The sequence below is a fragment of the Pezoporus wallicus genome, unplaced genomic scaffold, assembly GCF_028554395.1.
Source record: "Pezoporus wallicus isolate ANWC-B61680 ecotype Strahan unplaced genomic scaffold, APGP_CSIRO_Pwel_v1 contig_6814, whole genome shotgun sequence".
In the NCBI taxonomy this organism is placed as follows: Eukaryota; Metazoa; Chordata; class Aves; order Psittaciformes; family Psittacidae; genus Pezoporus; species Pezoporus wallicus.
In genome coordinates, this window is record NW_026639755.1 from 519,847 (window position 1) to 534,618 (window position 14,772).

At 42.3% G+C, this 14,772-nt stretch overlaps 1 protein-coding gene across 2 annotated transcripts in view; it reads left to right on the forward strand.

Annotated features, from left to right (window-relative positions):
* Positions 1 to 14,772, forward strand: part of WARS2 (tryptophanyl tRNA synthetase 2, mitochondrial) — a 45,074-nt gene that overhangs the window by 10,726 nt on the left and 19,576 nt on the right. The window lies entirely within an intron of this gene.

Consider the following 14,772-nt stretch of genomic DNA (forward strand, 5'->3'; position numbering starts at 1 on the left):
TACTGTCCTTTTGACAGATACCAGGGTGGTTGAAGTCCCCCATGAGGACAAGGGCCTGTGAGCGTGAGGCTGTTCCTATCTGTCTATAGAACACTTCATCCACAGAGTCCTCTTGATCAGGTGGTCTGTAACAAGATCCCCCCAATAATGTCCCCCATAGCTGTTTTCCCTTTAATCCTGACCCGCAAACTCTCTGTTAACTGATCACCTGTCCCCAGACAGAGTTCCATACTCTCCAGCCTATCCCTAACATAAATAGCAACTCCCCCTCCCCGCCTGCTGGGCCTGTCTTTTCTAAAAGAGCCTGTAACCTTCCACTCCAGTCATAGGAGCCATCCCACCATGTTTCTGTGTTACACGTTGTATCATATCCCTGTAGATGTGCACACATCTCTAATTCCTCTTGTTTGTTCCCCATACTACAGGTGTTTGTATAGAGGCATCTGAGCCGAGCTCGAAATGAAGCCAGCTCATTGGCTGGAGAGACTGAAATATCTCTACATTGCTCAGAGCATTTATTATAGGTGCTGGCAACTGACTGGGAGTGTTGGGATGGAATGATGCCCCCCTCCCTCAACACATCTAGTTTAAAGCTTTCTTGACCAGCCTGGCAAGCCTCCTGCCAAAACCCCACAGACCAGCTCCACCAGCCTCTAGTAGACCTGGCCTTCCAGATCTAGTCCCATGTTCTAAATACCCAACCCTCTGACTATGACGCCACTGTTCTAACCATTTATTAACCTGGCAGATCTGCCTAGCCTTTTTTAAGGTCTTCCCCTTTATCCTGGAGAATTGACAAAAAGACTCTCTGAGCTCCAGAGCCCCTAACCACGTCTCCCAGGGCTCTGTAGTCCTTCTTAATGTTTTCCAGACTACTGCTATCTATATCACTAGCACCCCCATGGACCACTAGAAGTGGGTAGTAGTCAGTGGGACTTACTAGACCAGGCAGCCTCTCTGCAACATCCCTGATCCGAGCCCCTGGTAGGCAACCCACCTCCCTTGAGACTGGGTCAGGCCAACAGATGGGTGCCTCTGTGCCTTACAGTCCCCTACTACTATGACCCCCCACTTTTTCCTGGCAGCACCAGTAGTGAGTGATCTTCTTTACAAGTGCATCAGCCAGTTGTTCATGTATAGGTGGCTTTGAATCCCACCACTGTCGTTTCTGGTCACATAGACTCGGTGACAATCAAATACTGTACCTTGGTCTTCATAGTGTCCTCATCACAATCTGGATGCTGAAATGTTAATCTCAGTTGGAAGGTCATTGGCCAGCATTCAAAAGCATTGTTGCCAATTTCTTCACAGCGCCCTAGGCTCACTATCTTCTTTCCTTCACCAGGTGCATGGCTCTGACTGGAATCCACCACATTAGCTGTGCTTTGGAAAAGACAGAGCAACATTTCTATGTCAATAAAAGACTCCAAGCTTCCTGATGCCAAAGATTCACGTGGCAACTACTGTCACTTTCTTTCACACTTGAAGATGCTCTAAGAATCCTGTCCTTTAGCAGTGAGATTGCTAAATGGCATGTTTTAAGCTTATCCAACAGCAAGAGCAGGTCTTAGGAATTCTGCCTTAATCCTAGGTCTCATAGGCATTCACTTCCCTGCTCACCAGCATTGCTTTTTTACATTAACAGCCACAAAGAAATATGGGGAGGTACAAATTTTTGATGACAGAACCACTTTCTGCTATCATTCCTAGAGAGATACAGCCGCATTCTTACAGCCACATCAAAGTTTCTTTCAAAGGTGGTCTTTGACTTCTACTTGAATTGAGTTATCCATTTGCAAATATTTTTCTTGAAATCGCATACTTGCCAAGATGTGGGAAGACTTTACCTAATAGGAATCCATAGGGTGCTTTCCGTTTGCATGGAAGAACAAAACCATGTCAAGCATTTCAAAGTCTCTTTGTTGCTTATATAAGGGGAAGGAAGGGTCCAGCACCCTGAATTCCTGATTGAATCTCATTTTGCATCTCTGCTGGCAACAGATTAGCATGTGCAGTTTCTGTCAGCAGGAATGAGTGCACATTCTGCTCTTCATACATTTCCACTAAGGTTTTGGGGGTTGTGTTTTGGGTTGTTTGTTTTGGTTTGTTTTTTTTTGTTTCATTTTGTTCTGGTTTGTTGTTTTGGGGTTTTTCTTTTCTGTAAGATGTCCACATTTAAGATCATTGCAGAATGGAAGTAATGTTAGAACTTTGCATGTTCATCAAGCATTAAGCCAGGTCAGAACAGCCAAAGGTTCAGTCACTCCCTTCAGAGGGACATTGTTACAGCTGGCCATGCAACACTGATTGTAAGTCTCAAGTAGAATACTCACCAGTACTCAGAGGATTACACATCTCTGGGATACCTGCAGCTTCTTTTACACTGACATACTCCAAAGGGTGCATCCAAACTGGGAGTTAGTCATTTGCCTGGTTTGCTGTGGGCCAGTCTGAGTAATACAGGTAAGTTAGCAAGAGAGATCTCATCTTTATAAGAGAGCAGCAAGCCTCACACACCAACTAGGGAGGTTTCATTTGCCGTTTCTGGACTCAAGGTGTATAAGAAGCAGTTGCTGTGACTTGGCTGGCATGTGCTGTGCCCATTCTAATATTGCAGGTAATATGCTATAAACTTCTACATGATTTAGGTCTCAAACATGATAAGCATTAACTGTACTGCTATAAATCCTCCCCTGTACTGCTTTTTGCTTTACATTCCTTAGACATTAGTGACCGAGGGACAGGCTTGTTTAAGCAGAGGTTTATTGTACTAGTGCCTGAAGATGCACATTAGATATCAGTCCTACAAGAACTTCCTCTTATATAAGCAAAGAATCTGCTCTGTATATAGAAAACTTCATCAGTTACAAATTCAGTCTGCTTGTTCAATGGCAATACAGACACTATACTGATCCTGGTTTTAACTAAACCTCAGATTAAATTCCTTAGGGAGAGAATATAGCTAGTATTGACTTTTGGGGGTCAGTGCTTTTATCTAAACTAGGGCATCCAGATGAGCTTCTGTGCTCCTGGACACAGGAACATGCCTTGGCCTCATTCTCTTTGAGGGCAGGACGTGAGCAGAAATGAATACGTCTGTGCCCTTCATCTATTCTTCAGCTGTTGTTTGTCCTTTGTGTGGAAATAGCACAATCTGGTGATTTCAGAACCAACCTACACTGATAAAACCAGTTTAAATGTAGTCTGTGAGGACTGTCTGCCTTGAGAAAACATTTGTAATATTCTCTAGAAGTCCCTGATACAAGTATGATTCTTAGGTCTAAAAATATTTAAATTGCTTGAGTGTGCTGTCAGCAAGTTTGCAGATGACACCAAGCTGAGTGGTGCAGTTCACACTGCTGAGGGACAGGATTCCATCCAGAGGGACTTGTATAGGCTTGAGAGGGGGGCTCATGAGAACCTTATGAGGTTCAACTGGGCCAAGTGCAGGGTCCTGCACATGGGTCAGGGCAACCCCTGGTATCAATGCAGGCTAGGGGATGAAGGGATTGAGAGCAGCCCTGAGGAGAAGGGCTTGGGCGTACTGGTGAATGAAGAGCTGGACATGAGCTTGCACTGTACACTTCCAGCCCAGTATATCCTGGGCTGCATCCAGAGGAACATGGCCAGCAGGTCAAGGGAGGTGATTCTGCCCCTCTACTCTGGTGACAGCCCACTTGTAGCACTGTGTCCAGCTCAGGGGTCCTTTGTCCAGGAAAGACATGGACCTGTTGGAGAGGGTCCAGAGGAAGCCACAAAAGTGACCAGAGGCTGGAGTAACTCTCCTGTGAGAGTCCTGTGAGAACTTGTCAGATCTTAAAAGGGTGAGAAGTAAGAAAGATGGGGAGAGACTTTTTAGTAGGGCCTGTTGTGACAGGATATGGGGTGATGGTTTTAAACTAAATGAGGGGAGATTCAGGCTGGATGTGAGGAAAAAAAATATTTACAATGAGGTTGTTAAAACACTGGCACAGGTTGCCCAAAGAGGTGGTGGATGCACCATCCCTGCAGACATTCAAGGCCAGGCTGGATGTGGTTCTGGGTAAGCTGATCTAGTTGAAGATGTCCCTGCTCATTGTAGGGGGGTTGGACTAGATGACCTTCAAAGGTCTCTTTTATCCCAAACTATTATATGATTCTATGATAGAATTCTCTTCAACATAGACAAAGAGGACCAGCTGTAGCATTGTCCTTGTGAATGTGTGCACCAGTAGGGAACTTATTGCCACATCCTCAGACCTGTCAACAGCCATCAGGTGGTTTATGACTTGACTTTTCACCTGAGATGAATTCCAGGCAGTGACCACAGGGTGAAGGTTTTTGAACAACTATGTTCATTTTGGCCCCATGTGAAATGAAGCCAACTTTCTCCTTGCTACAGGAAATTGCCAAATAAAATAATGGAGAGGAAGTCAACTATTCTTTGAGTTTCTAGGACAATATTCTGAAGAAATGTAGTAATTCCAAACAAACAAAAAAAAAGCTTTAAAGCACATCCTTCTCACTGTAAGTTGATAGTCTTTGTATCCCATAGGGCAATCCTGATAGCAGGCAGACTCCTCATTTGAATAAAGCCATGAAAAAATACAGTAAACTCCCTTTCAGCTAGAGGTCAGAGGTCAGAGAAGGAGCAAGAGCAAGGAGATGTTCTTAAGAGATCTGGGTACTACTGGGATCAAAACCATAAAACTTCTCTGATTTCTCTGGAAGTGTTTAGTTATGGGGGCATTCTTTAGCTTTTGTTTTGCTTTAGGATTGTGATGGTTTTGCTACTTAAAATGGTTTCTTCTACTAATCTAAAATCACATCAACATTTCATATCTGAAATTACTTATCATTTAGAAACACAGTATTCTTTTCTGTACATTTTGACAGTGACACCTGTACCTTGTGGCAAAATGCTAATTCTTCACATGTTTTTGTTCTACTGAAGCAGTGTATATTTCTAAATGTGGGTATGTCCCAGTTTACCAGTATTAAATGTTAACCTGTATTTTACATCTCTCAACAACATGGAATGTCAGTGTTCAGCTGTTAAAAGGCCTCAACTATGAAATTCAGTTAAATGCAGGTAGAAAAGCTTGAATCTTGGCATTAGATGTAGCCTATCTAAATAAAATTCTGACTTCTCTTCCATCCTCTTTGGTCATCTCACTTTGAGCATATGATCACAGGCTCATGGACTAGAAGAGACCCAGGTGGAGGTGACCTGGTGCTTTCCCTGGCCCTAAGTAAAAATGAAATGCCCCTACATCTTTATCACATCTCGTGTGTGTGTGTATATATATATATATATATATATATATATGCATATATATGTATTTAACAAAAGCCTCTCTAAGCACTCTTCTGAAATGTTTCTCTTACTGTTGGAAACTTTTCTTTACCTCTGATCTGAATCTTTCTTACTGCAGCTTAAACTCGTTGTTTCTTACTCTGTTAACCATGATCCCCAAAGCCCTATGTGGAAGACTATGTATTTAAGGCGTGTTAAAAACCTTGTTTCTCCCCAGTGTGCTGTCCACTGGACTAAACCTCAGTTCTTTCAAGCTTTCCCCTGGAGTTGTATCTCTGAGGCCTCTCATTGAACTTGACTGTACTTCTATGGCCTCTTTCTAGCACTGTTTTGAATTGCAGCCCCTAAAATCTGTCCTAGTTGAGGCCATCCTCATCCTTGAGGCCATCCTCATACTAAGATGAGCAAACTGGTTTGTGTCTTCTGGATTTTAATGCTATTCTTATATTCCTTTTCTTTTTTGCTGTAATTTATAAATGTGGTGGGTTTGCAGCAACATCGTCTTGATTTGTGCCCACCTTCTAAAATGTTACAAAGCCCAGATCCTCTTGTGCAGTTGTTGCCTGGACAGCTCTATTCTTTACTGTGTTTGTGCACTTGAGTTGTCCTTTCTGTATAGATCCATGTAATTTTTGCCTGGCAAATAGCATCCTGTTTTCTCAGACCATTTCTTTGCTTTGTCAAGATCATTTTGAGGCCTTATCATACTTCCATCTTTGTGGAATCAGCTGCAGATTTAATGAATGCTCTTTATTTCATTATCCAGTTTACTAATGCAGATATTAAAATATCAAATAATACTGGACCCAGGACAGAACCCTGCAAATTGTATATTTTGCCACAGTCACTGTAAGCCATCAGTAAGTTCTGATTTGGTTTGGGGTTTTTCTCTCCGGTTGCACCTCCAGCATATAATACCATGTTCTAAGTGCTATTTCTCTATCTTGGTGGAAATAGATAATATTGGAACTTAATGAAAATCAGGATAGAACCTTTAGTACTACTTCTCCTTGTGCTATAGAAGGGCATCACAGTGATCTGGTATCACTAGTTCTTGAGAAATACATCTGGCTGCTGTTAAGAGCTCTAATTCCTTCAAAGCTCAGTGTATTTTCCCAGGAGTTAGAGTTGAGCTAACTGGTACAGAATAACTCCACATAGGTGAGTTCCCTCAGGAGTGTCTGTGCTCCATCCCTTGCCCTGCTGCTGCTGTGCCAGGACTGCGGCTGGATCAGCGGTCGTTGGACCTGGAGAGAGCTGTTTCCAGAAGGCACTTGTGCCCTCAGGTTTGAAATGTTTGCTTGCTGCTTCCTCTTCGCTTGTGCCGCCTTCTCCACGCAATGCCTACAGTACTGTAACTATCAAATACTCTCTTTCAAGCACTGTGTGCATCATCTAATGGACTTGGAGGCAGCACGTACTGAACTGGCCTGACCTTCATGCCTTGCCTGGCTGTGCAGGATGTTCCTGCTGATAGTTCAGTACGCTTAGCTCCTGCTGCAACCTCCTGTCAGTGAGGCACTGATTTAGTTTATCTCTTCACACCTTACTTGTGTGGTAGCTGCGAGAACATAGTGTTATTAAATCCTTTGCCCTTTCACTGGGTGAAATGGGCTGCTAAGGCCTGCACTCAGTGGCAGTGCTTAGGTAGTTTGATTGGAGAAGCTTTATTGCCTTAGCTTAAGAAATACCAGTGAATGGTTTGAGAATAATTAATGCAAGGTTAAGGCTAATAGGCTGCTGCCTGTCTTGGACCACCTGAGACCATTAATTGCAGCTCTATGTATGTCTTTGAAACTCAGGAGGTGCGGAAGTAATGCATGTGTCAGCATGCACTGGACCTGCTCTATAACTGAGCCTCTGTGGAATGACTGAGCTCTGAACAAGAGCCATCACATGCTGGCCTTCCAGTTGATACGAAGAAGTGTAGGGAGCCCAGCACAAAGAGAGAGAGCCTGACAGGTTGTGTCCTTGATAAGAAAGATATTGTGGTGTAGAATAAGATTGGTGACAGCTGCTGGGCTGCACACAGACCCGGTGCTTGATTCCTTCACCATCCCTACACAGACCTGGCCCGCTTGTCAAATGTTATCATCACTTCTTGTCCTGGGACCTCTGCAGAGTGATTGAGCCAGCTCTTATGTTCTGTAGACTGCTGACTGCTTCAGAGTCCTTTAGCCGGGGTTTGTATAACCCATTTCACACGGCGGGGAGGGAAGGGTCTGCACTTGCCTTGGGTCCAGAGGTACCTTGTCTTGCGTGGCGGTGTGAACTGCTGCTGCTGATCGTTGTGTCTGTCAGTACAGCTGTCACTGCCACACTGAATGGTGCGTGGAGCTCATAAAGGCAAATGAGAGAATCCATTTGTGGGACGCAGCATACCACATTAAAGGTTCGATTTGCTTAGTCATCTTTAACAAGGCAGCATGAGAGGGCAGCCTAACCCGAATACAGTTATAGAGTGTTCTTTTGCTAGCCCTAGAGGGCAGAGTTAAATTTATAAGGTGGGGTTAGTATGCACTGTAAATGTTCCTCCTTTAAATGTGTTTCTCATTTTAAATATAAATATTAAAATCCTACATTGGTTTAAATATAAACGCATTTGACATTCAAGAAAGGGGCACCAGGCACCGCTGTTTGAATCTTAATTTAGTTCAGTTTCTGGGCAATGAGTTAATCCTTTCTCAGAAGTTGTGTGAAAAACCTGCTGTGGTCTAAATATGTTTCTTTCTAATTTAATTTAAGATCTTTAATCCCTAATTTTAAGAATTAAGCCTGATGAAATAGCACTTGTACAAGCTGAATTTGATGTATTGAATTACCAGATAAAGGTAAACATGTTTTAAAGGTTTCTACAGCAAGTTTGTCAACAAGAAATTACTTAAAAAGCAGTAACTGAAGCAAAGTCTGTAGTACGTAGACTGCTTCTGAGTTTCCCTTTTATTTGTTTTTTTCTATCTCTAATAACATTAACACTTAAATTGCCCAAATTAGGCTTAAAAATTTATGCTTTAGCTAGTAAAATCAGACTCCTCTGTTCTCTCTTCACTTTGCTGTTTAATAACTGTCTTAAGACAGGTTTTGCTAAGCCAGTGTTAGCAGACGAGCGTATCATTTTGGCAACAAGAGCTTTGAAGTTGCAAAGTATTAATGAGGGAAATAAAAAGCCTTGTAGACAGATGGCAAAGATGCAGTAGTTGGGGACTTTTGTCAGCCAAAGACGTTCTTTTGTCTCTGAGGTTGAGGCACAGGTGTAGGGTTTAGTTGGGTTTTCCCTTTTTGATTCCTGTTGGGAGGATCTTCACATTTCAAATGTCAGCTTTTCTCATTTGTGCTTTACTCATCTCTGTGTTTGCTTAGTGCTGCTCTTTCTTCCCTTTCACTTTGCCATTCGCTTTTCCTCTGGCAAATCTGACCTCGCTTCAGTTTGGAACAACTGGGACGAAATGAACCGCCACGGATAAAAGTCTGACAAGAGCAACAGAGTCTGTGAATGATCCTTTGCTGTTTCCTGAGTCGTTCCAGTGTCATTAATCAGCACTGGTGCTGTGGAGGCTGGGTGGTGTGGTATGTCGCCAGCACAGCAGCTTCTCCGTCCCTTTCCCCCACCCCCTGCGTGCCTACACAGTGGGGAAAACTAGAGAGGGAAGCCATCAATCTTCCTTGTCCTGGATGTCAGCAGTGATTCTCCCGTCGACTTCCTGCTCTCTCCATCGTGCCCACCACCTGTGTTTAGAATTAGCTCTGATGCTGCTGGATCTCACTTGGCTTTTCACCTGTTCTGCCCCAACTAAATAGATGTTAATGTAAAGCAGAGAGGCTAAATGTTATAACATGTGAAGAGTAACCACCACTGGGGGGGGGGGGGGGGGGTGCAGGCAGGGGTGTCCTGGTGCAGCTGCTCTTGTAACACTGTCATAATGTTCACTAACAGTGTGCAGTTTGATATCTCCTGCTTGTGTTTCAGCCCAAAGGTGAGCTTCTGAGCAAGTCTCTTTGTTTTAATTCAAAGATGAAGAAGTTTATTAGATATGTTATAGCTAGAGGCATAACCCTGTCTCCCAACAGTTTGCTTGCTGGGATAGATTTATGAACAAAGTCCAAAGAAATTAATTAGTCTGAAGTTCTGTCCTTCCCTTCAGTTATTCACAGGGTACAATTGGCAAAAGACTCTTTGGGATTTGATTTTTCTATCTGTATGTCTCGCTAGTTGTTGTCTTGAAAACAGAAGACTCCATCTCGTCCATCACTTGAATAGTTTGGGAAGCTGAGAGGTAGTGCCTCTGTACTTCTAGGGCAGGATTAATGTCATCACCCTGTGGTCTGTTGTGTTAAATAGTAGGTCTAACCTGGACTCTGACCAGCCAAATTTTGATGTATACTTTTATGTAATTGTGTAAATGTTTTCCTATACCAAACTAAAAGGAGAAAGCAATCCTGAGAATTGTCACATTCAGCTTTGTCGTACCTCCTTGAACGGGCGCTAGCTTTTTCTGGGTTTAAAACCCACAAAGTGATAAAAGTGTAGGCAGAAGGTTTCTTTATAGCTGTGGGTTGCCTGCTGTCATTAAGTGTAGGATGGCAATATTTCTGCAGAGTTACAAAGAAGAGAGGCTTTGAAAACAGATCCTGTGAATGCTTTCACTTGATTTTTTTTAACTCCTTTGTGAAGTGGAAAAACTATTATGACTGATCTTACTACAAATTTGAGAAGCAGTTTTCTGTTGAAATTCAAGGCAAATATGTGTATTCAACAGGTAAATCCTTGTAGTCAGTCCTCACAGAATTCATAAAGCTAAACATGAAAGGTATAGTCAGGATACTAAGAATTGACAAGTGACATGAAATGATATGCATGGATCTTTTCCTTAACTCTAGCACGTTTGATGTGCTCTCCAGTTCCGACACATTTGTCTCATGAGCAGGGAATGCATGTGGCTTTGACTGCTGAATTGAAGACTTAACAGTTACAGGTCTCCTTACTACAAGCATGACATACTGAGAAGAGTTCTGCTTTGGTCCAAGAGAGCAGCATTGGATTTTGGAAGCTCTGGGTTTTTTCTAGTATACTGTTTTGCATTGAAAATGAATGTGCCCATACTTCAGCTTATCTTTAGTCATCCTACTCTGGGACAAGAATGTAATGCTTATTCCTCATCATTTGAGAGCATTTGGGTATTGACAGTTTTTCATTATAAAGAGCAGAAGTTTATCTCATCATGAAAAAGGAGTTTAGGGAAGAGAACACCTGAATCTTAATGGGGTTTGGGCCAAGCTTCATTTAAAAATGCTGAGGTGAAATGCACTGTGGTGTCTGGAATTGCCTTGCAGAAGTCTCATTGAGAGGAAAATAATAGATGTCAAAACATCTGTCAGATACTATGCTCTTACCAGGAGTGAAGATTAACATGCAGCACTACTGGTGTAGGTGCGCACACCACACAGAGTTAAACACACGAACAACAGGCTCACACTGTGCTTACTACAGATGTCTGAATGAGTGAGTGCCTGTGGGCTGGAGCTGCATGTCTTGTGGCTTTCACTCTGCTCCACTGGGAAGCCTTCACTCCTTTTGTTTTTATCCTTTTCCAACTCTAGTATTTGAGAGCACACAGCTCCCATCCCCTGACCGAAGAGCTCCACTGAAGTGCATTCCAGCCCCATGATTTCATGGTACCAGCAAAACTCCCCTGCCATGCTGCTATGCCACCCGCTGCTTCTCACGGAGTGAACAAACAGGGAACATAAACTCTCTCCAAAGGAGCAATGTTCTCTGTATATTTTTAGTGCTAGAAGTCCAAAATTCATTTAAGGGTTGTTGTTTTTTTTTTGTGGGGGCTCTTTTTAATATAGACTTCTGCTAACACAATGGAATATTTCATACCACCCCATTTGCTGTCACATCTCGTGCTTTATGTTGTTAAATGGAATCAAAGGAGTTAAAGATGAAAGACTTGTAGTCAACTGGTCGGTCCCCCAGATGGGAGCCAGTGAGGGTTTGTTCTTTGTAACTTATTTGCTATGCTTTATCCAGGTCCAGCCTAGCTCAGTTTTCGTTATTGGATTTGCTTGTTTCTGCAAATTCCAGACTTCAGGTTAAGTAATTGCTGAGTTTAGACTCAGTATAATACTGCTACTGTTTGCTGCTCATGTTTGACTTGTTACTTATTACCCATATACTGAACAAATCTTTTCGAAGTAATTATTTACCAGTTGAACATACAAGCACGTTAAAGATGCCATGGTTGCTTTCAGAGGTATTCTCCTTACTGGATAGACAGGGAACTTTGTTCTCTCTTTATATGAAACTGTCCATTTTACGTTGTGCTTGGGTGTTTTCTTTCCAACATGTAGTGTGGCACCAGATGCTTACGTAGTACTACAATGAACCTATCTTTAATCTGTTTAATCTGCTTATTGTTACCCTTCATATCTTTGGAGTTAGTACAGAATTTGAATGTACAGTTTATGTTGAAATTCTGATGTCTTGTGTTTTCTTGGTGAAAAACATTCTCAAACTGCCTATTTAAATGTCCTTATTGTATCTGTACCAATATTTGAGTATATTATACTCAAATTAGGGAACATAATTTTGCCAGTACATCCAGTTTGTTCATAGTGACATAATCTCCAAACTGGGCAGTGATCTGAGCAGGGGAAAAGGCAGAGAAGGAACATGGCATAGGAAGTATATGAAGCAGGGAGTGTGGCTGCAAGGGAATGGAGTCTTTGTGACTTGAGGACTGACAAGGTTTGTGGAGTCCACAGGCTCAGGGTGCCAGCTCTTTTTGGGTCAGGGTGTTGGCACATGAGCTGATCTGTGCTGACTGCACAGAGGGTTATAACGCGCATTTATCCCAGGGGGTAGAGCTGCTTCTGCACTGAAGTACCATTAGCTTCAGTGTCCCAGGGAAAAGAAGCAATAACATCAGAAGATATTTCAGGTGATGCTGTCCTTGTCTAGGTTTGTCTAGGTAGTTGAAAGATGTACAAGTTTCTTCACTATACTTTTAACATAGTCATCTCAACACACTTTATTTAATGCACATCCATAGTGGATTACTAGAAGATTAGGAAGTTTCTAAGCTGTTCTAACAGTGCAGGTAGGAAACATTTTGCATAAAGTCACTGGAGTAATGGTAGCAATAGCTTCCTTACCATATGGCATTCTCTGTGCCTCCTTACTGTCTTGATATTCCATGCAAGAGTTCTTCTGGGAAGCAGGGGGTGAAAAGCGCAAGTGCAGGAAGGAAAGAATACATGAACACAGGAGGGATGAAACTGATAAGAAAATGGAGATTAATGATGTAAGAATTTACAGCCTGTGTGGCAGAGTGTGATTAGACATCTAAATGGGTGCTACATAGTAGGCAGCACTGGGGAGAATTAGAATTGTGTGAAGGAATATCACGATTTGAACTGAGTGCTAGAAGACGGATGAGATGAGGAAATGTGCTCTGACAACTAACCAGCTGTTCTGGGATCCCTGTAGGGCAGAACACCATCGTAGTCATCATCTGTTTATAGCCTTGGTTTCTTCTTGGGTTCTTATTCTCTTGGTGAAGAGCAGGAACATAGGAAGCAAAAGACAAATGTTATGCCTGTAAAGTTGCGTTGCCTAGCAAGTGATTGCATTGCCTAACAAGTGATCATGCCCTTAGTAACATACGTACAGCTCTGAAGCTCCATGCATCCAAAGTTCTCTGAGTTTCTAGAAGATTTATGGACGTTGAGACCCTTCTCAGTGCCAACAAGAAGCTGGTTGCAGCCCTTGGGCCAGGTAGTAGCCTAGCGGGAGGTGAGTGGGTTCCGCAAGTGGTTACAAATGCTCTGCTGTAGTTTCCTACGAAAACAGGTGATCAAATGGCAAAAAAAAAGGAGTAGCATAATTCCATGTTTGTGTAATGCAGAAAAAAGGCACGGATGTTTAAGGACTGGAGCACAACCACTTGAAGTTAGAATTGCTGTTGGAGGAAATCGTGTGCTTTTCATTGCAGTGACTAGTTTGCAGCTCCCGTGCTGGAGGTTCTAGAAGAGATCTTAGAAAATGACTCAAGAATATACTAGAAGTCAAGAAGATACTTAGGATGAGGTGAGGGGGGTTACCGCCTGCACTGAAAAGTGTAGGTATTTATGTGAGCAGGAAAAGTCAGCATCGCTGCTAGCCCAGACCTGCTCTTACCTGTCAGCACAAACACTTCAACATTGGATAAGAAAATTGGCTTAGCTGAAAACCAGGCTTACTTTGAAAGCAATGAGAATTATCCAGCACATTTTGAAGGAAATGGCTGAACTGTAGATCATGTTTAAAAATACAAAGTCTTATCTACTTGGAAATTCTTATTTGTTTTTTTCTGGAGTCTGAGTCAAAATTAAGTCAATTTGAAGTTTGGGGGTTTTATTTTTTTTTTTAATAGTTAAAGATAATGCTACTTGGCCTTGACTCCTGCTGCCATTTTTTGTGGGTTTTTAGTAGTATGTAGGAGGTTCACAGCAATGAAAACAGACTACATTAATCGCTCTACTTTGATATCAGTGTGGCTTATAAAATATAGCAGGAAAATGATCATGTAACCAGAGGCATAATGAAGTTGATGTTCCTGCTGTACAAGAGACTGAGGGTTTGTATTGAGCAGCTTTGTGACTAGAGCTCCGTGCTGAGGTTGGTGGGACCCTCATTTGTAAGTCTTACATGTTCTTACAGCTTGGCATGTAGCAAGCATTTTCACATGGAACATTGCTGAGTTACTTCTGGATATAGTGGAATTCTTTGGGAAGGTCGGGGAGGTAATCGATCATGTGCTGACAGCTTGGGGCTCTGAGAAAATGGTCAAATGGAAGGCTGGGATGCAGGAAAACAAACTTTCCAAGATGGTAACTGTTACTTAGCCAAGCTGTACATTTTTCAAGTTTTTAAATCTTTATTCCCAACCTTAGCTTCTTCGTGACGTTTTTTGCTGCTTCTCTGTGAAATCTCATCAGATGTTGACATATTACTGGTACTGGTGCATCTACAGTATTCCAGGTGTGACCTTGAGCTATAGCAGTATTTCTTTGTAAAGCCCTTTCAGAAACTGTACTGCTGCCAAGATGGGTAGTTTCAGAATTTTGATAATCTCTTCATTATTCTTTGACCTCTGGGACAAGGACTCGGTTTCTTTCAGGAACTGCTCAAAATGGTCTTTGCAGTTAGACAAATAAGACTTGAGTGTTGGTGGGAGTTAAGCTGGCAGCCTACTGGGATACTGCATATGTTTACCACAAAAATGTTTCCATTTCTCTAGGCTGTGATCCCGAGTTTCTGTATCAGAGTGGATAATGTTCTAAAGAGAAACATACAGCTTCGGTTCCAAATCATAGAATCATAGAAGGATGAAAGATGAGGATCAAAAAGATCAAAAAAGGATGAAAGAATCTATGACTTGTCTTCTGAGATCTAGTTTTCACTGACCTTATTTACAGCTATGTCAGTTTGT